Consider the following 5,387-nt stretch of genomic DNA (forward strand, 5'->3'; position numbering starts at 1 on the left):
TTTTCTTTTGACTTTTGGCAATCAATGTAGTAAACATTTTGTTAAAAAAAAAAACTGTCTTTTTGGATTACGACATAGGGTCTGTTGTGTATTTGTTTTGTTATCTTTAGGCTTTTGTTTACTCTGGCATTGTGTTGTCTCTGCCATTGTTATTTGTTTCAATGTGGCAGTGTTGTTTGCTCAGCGTTAGTTCAGTTGGCATTGTACATAAGTGCAATGTTCTTTGTGGTTGAAATGTAAATGTATTTTTTTTTTTATATTTTCCTATGTTCCGCTGTATTGTGCATAGGATAAATTTTATTTTGTTTTTTTATTTCAGAATTTCATCTAGTAAAAATGGCCAGCGAGTCAAGCATCACCCCACCGCTGAGGAGTCCGGTGAGTACATGATCTACTGTTGCTTACTATTCGGTGTCATTTGTAGACGGGTCACTCAACTTTTTTTTAAACTATTTTCCAGGCTTCTTCAAGTGAGGAGGAGAGCCAGGAGGAACATAGCCCTCAGGAGCAGAGACCACGGGACCAAGCTGTGGTGGCAGGACGGCGAGTAAGTTTTTATTTCAAACAACCTATTCCTTTTTTTTCTTTAACTTTTTTTTTTTTTTTTTTTGGGTATGGGGGGTGGTGGGAGGGGGGGGTGGTGGTGGAGGAGGTAGGGAGAACAATTTTTAGCTTGCAAACATTAATATTTTCCAATTATTCTAGGTTTCACAACGGGCCCATGATGAACCACTGGACATCGACCTCATGGTTGCATCCATACAGGAGCGAGGCCCGTTGTGGGACAGCCGTGACCCCCGGCACGCGGACCAGGGCGTGTTGCGCCGTTTGTGGCTTGAGGTGGCAAAATCGCTGTGGGATGGCTTCGACAGCGCTTCCCCAGCGGTCAAAGATAAATTTCGTTAGTATTGCCGAAATGCTGCTCTGACCCATCATGCCAGGATACACAACCGTCTGTGATGTCTTCTATTGGGATTGCACACGGTTGCGTTATCAATTTCAATATTTTCTCTCAACCTAATTTTTTTTTTTTACTTTATACACAGTTAAACAATTGAAGACCAGATGGCGCTCCATGAAGGACCGTTTCAAGAGGGGCATGAAAAAGGAGGGACAGAGTCGTAGTGGTGCTGCAGCTTCAAGGACCTCAATCTATAAATACAATCGTATTTTGCAATTCCTGCGACCGGTCCTTGAAAGCCGAGAGTAAGTATAGTACCTATTCCCACACCTCGTTTGGAAAACATGCATATTCACGTAGTATATTTCCCAGCCACGTAGTTTATTGCCCAGCCATTTATTTTGGCAAGTACGAAGTATACAGCACACAGACAGATAGTAGATTGGCCATGCCCGGGCAATATTTCATAGTGGAGTAGTATATTGCCCATCCAGGTTTATCCCAGATTTTTAAAAAAAGGAAAAATATAATAGACACGGCATACCTTCTACTCCAAGGCAGGTTATGTTCCGAGGGTTGCTCAGCTCGCAGGACCTGGATGACGTCTCGGTCACATGACCGTGACGTCATGGCAGTTCCGACGATAAGCGTAATTGTCGGGCGTTACAAACGCCAAACATAGGTGACTATTTAGAAAAAAATAAATGTATTCTATTTTTAATATTGATGCGGCATATGCAGTGTCAATATTAAAAATTGGTTAACATTAACGGTGGCAATGGATACCGCCGGTAAAGTTAATTAATGACAGGGGAGTATGCGGGCGACGGGCATTCACTGCGGGGAGTAAGGAGCGGGCATTTTTAATCAGGCCTGTGACCCGTGCTGATTAGTCGCATCAGCCATGTCAGGCAGCTGGCCGGTTCAATCAGCAAACCGTTACGAGTGACAGACTGAACTAACCCTTAACAGTTATTTTAAGTTATAATGTGTGATGCAATGTTAACTTTTACACATGTGGTGACGAATGTGAAATGTTATATTTTGTATACTAATGGTTTCCTTATGTTTTCACAGAACACACAGCAGCACCCGCGAGCCTGTCCGACCCTCTGGAGCGGTCCTTCGTGAATCGCCATCTGACCCGTCACAGCCATCCCACAGCGAGAGCAGGTCTGCACCACCACAATCTGGCGAACCGGCAGCCGGTCCATCAGATGTTCCCCTGGCCGAGGCCTCTGTCGCTCCTTCCTTCGGGTCTTCCCGACAGCGTCAGCGGGCCTCGGACAGGCCGCTACTGCCCGAATTTTTGCATTTGAGCACGGTCTTCCAGAATTGTTTCAAGGCGCTGGGCGATAGAATGGACACAACTCTGTCCAATATCGACCGGCGTCTTCAAACAATGGAATCGGAGCTCTCGAGGCCGGCCAAACATTTTTTTAGTGCCATTGAGAAGGGCATGGTGGAACATCTTACGCCGGAACTCCAGATTTTGGTGATGCAGGCCTGCAACAATGCATACGTGACTGCTCTGCAGCAGGCTCGGGTCATGCAGTCAGCGACTACAATGCCCGCAGTACCATCGCTGGCTACCATGGCTCCGACTGCTGCTGCAGAGCACCAACACAGAGCTCCGCGTGCCGAGGGCCACCGCCGCCATAGAACAGAGCCCCAAACTTCTGCTCCTGCCAGGCCTTCAAGGGCACAAAGACGGGAAGCCGAACCACACCCAGAGGGAGAGAGGAGAAAAAAACGAAAGAAGACCAGAACTACAACATCGGCTATGGCTGCTCCAAGAACTAGCACACCCAGTACCCAGCCTGGGTCTACCCGGAGCAGGAGTAGCCATAGCCAGTCCACATTGGCTAGGACACTGGTCGTCCCTCCTCCCTCACCTCCTGCGTTGGCATTATCGCCACCCTCAACAGGCTGGACTGACATCGGCATCCTGTCCAGTGTGTTAAAATATGGTGGTTCCTCCCCCTCGTCCTCCTCCTCGTTCTCCTCAACCCACACCCGAACTGGAGGATATCAATCCCCCTTTGTCGCAGACGTTAATACCCCTTAACCTTTACCCATTTTTTCTTTTTGTGTCCCCAGTAATAAAATTGTTAATTTGATCAAAAATACGGAGTTTCTTTGTCTAAAATAAAGTTTGCACCAAATCACACCTTGCGCCGTATAAACAAATCTTGTGTTTGTAACACCTGATGTGCAATGTCTGACACAATTTTATCAATTTTTTTGTTCAAATTTTTTTAGGGCTGGCTTTTATTGTACTATGAGATGTTACAAACACAAAGAGCATTTCACAATATATCAATTTTAAAACCTACCGTAAAGGTACCATCACACAACGATTTCATTAACAATATAGTTGTTTTTTGTCACGTAGCAACGTTATCTTTTCTGAAATCGTTATGCGTGCCAGCGACCAACGATCAGGCCCCTGCTGGGAGATTGTAGGTCTCTGCGAATGATCAGGACCTTTATTGGGTCACTGATCACACGCTGTCATTGTTGGATCGGCGTGTTTGACACCGATCCAGCGATGTCTTCGCTGGAAACCAGGGAATATCGGGTTACTAGCGCAGTGTTTTACCCACTCAAAAAATTGAAAAAATACCAAAAAATACTACACACTTATATTACGGTGTCTACCACGTCCCTCACCGTCATCTTCCCGGAGTGAATGACACTGTCATTCCCGGCCGTAAAGTAAAAGCAGAGCACACCGTTGACTTAAACGCTGTGCTGTGCTTTAGGGCTGGCACAGTGCGGAAAGCTGACGGCGATGTACGTGTCACACACCGGAATGTAAGGGTTTTTTTGTTTTTTGTTTTACATTTACAATGGTAAACTGGATAAACATCGTGAGTGCGGCCCTGCGCTTCATAACACAATGTTTACCCAGATTTCACGGTGACGTGGTCTTTTTTGGTCGCTGGAGAGCTGTCTGTGTGACAGCTCTCCAGCAACCACACGACGACTTAACAACGATCACGGTCAGGTCGTATCACTGGTCGGGATCGTTGGTTAATCGTTTTATAATGGTACCCTTAAGGTTATTGGTCAGGTGAGGTGGTAGCAATGTTCACAGTGTCGCCACTATTTGACTCTGGACGTATTCCAGCATCATGAGTCCAATAGTGTAAACTCAGTAGAGTTTAGCAAACATGATCGTCTCCCTCCTTGTTAAGCCAGGTTCCATATGCAAATAGTCTGCAAGATTAAAAATGGTTGACAAGATGGGAGCCGATCATGTTATATTTTAAAACTATGGAACACACGGCTGAACAATTTTTTTGTTTTGTCACAGTCAATTTGGGTACTGGTGCTCACATTACTAAATTTTGTGGGACACACAGTTTCTAGAACATTGGATTTTAAATTTTGTTTAATTTGGAAAAACATATGGGAGATTTGTTTTGTTAAAACGGAAAGGCACAATAAAGAACTTTATTTCAAAACACAACACAGTAGAAATTCAGGGGACATTAACAACATTTAAATAACATTACATAGGCTGCTAAAATGTCATGGACTCAACAGTGTTTACATGACAGTGTTTTGATTGTATCAGTAAAACCAAGATGAAGTATAAATTAAACCATTTGATCTTGCCATGAAACACGCCCAACATCTGAAACAAAGTATGCAGCAAATCGATCCCTCATATGAGCAATTTCCAAAGTTGTCCTCAGAGGATGATCTTGATAATCAGGCAATGGATTTGGTATGGGTTCATCTAGTTCCACGTTGACTCTCTCTTTATCAATAATATAATTGTAGACTAGCTGGCCATGTGAGTGGAAGCAGGGAAGAGTGCTCCCGCTGCCAGAAGGACAAAAATCCTGCTTTAACCCCGATTTTCGGGTAAACTCACCTAAATCCGGCTGGCTGAAGGTCCGGAGAGTGCAGCGGTGCGGAGCAGCAGGTCCGGAGTCGGCAGCGATGACCAGGAGGCGGCAGAAAGACGCTGGCACCAGCGATGCAGGAGCCAGCCAAGATGGCTCCGATGCTAGGGAGGAGGCCGAGAAGGAGAACGCCGCATGTCAGCGGCGCATGGAGGTGGCCGCAAAGCTGCAGCAGTATGCCAGAGTGGAGGCTGCTGAGGAGGCAGAACCAGGATCTGGAGCTGGAGCTGACCAGGAGGAGGAGGAGGAAGCAAGCAAGGCTGAGCAGCATGAGGTACAGAGGGGGAAGGAGAGAGGCAGCATGGCTGGGGCTAGTGGGGGACCTGAAGCCATATCACAGGGAGAGGAGCCGACTCTAAAGGTACCGTCACACTAGACGATATCGCTAGCGATCCGTGACGTTGCAGCGTCCTCGCTAGCGATATCGTCCAGTGTGACAGGCAGCAGCGATCAGGTCCCTGCTGTACTGTCGCTGGTCGGGGAAGAAAGTCCAGAACTTTATTTGGTCGCTGGACTCCCCGCAGACATCGCTGGATCGGCGTGTGTGACACCGATTCAGCGATGTCTTC

General features: G+C 46.4%; 1 long non-coding RNA gene across 1 annotated transcript; it reads left to right on the forward strand.

Annotated features, from left to right (window-relative positions):
* The first annotated feature begins 336 nt into the window (after positions 1–336).
* LOC138658087 (uncharacterized) lies at positions 337–2,567 on the forward strand. The gene is made up of 3 exons (XR_011317330.1): positions 337–547; positions 706–1,206; positions 1,979–2,567. It is a non-coding gene; the product is annotated as an uncharacterized lncRNA (long non-coding RNA).
* The last annotated feature ends 2,820 nt before the right edge of the window (positions 2,568–5,387 follow it).

The sequence above is a fragment of the Ranitomeya imitator genome, chromosome 1, assembly GCF_032444005.1.
Source record: "Ranitomeya imitator isolate aRanImi1 chromosome 1, aRanImi1.pri, whole genome shotgun sequence".
Classification (NCBI taxonomy): domain Eukaryota; kingdom Metazoa; phylum Chordata; class Amphibia; order Anura; family Dendrobatidae; genus Ranitomeya; species Ranitomeya imitator.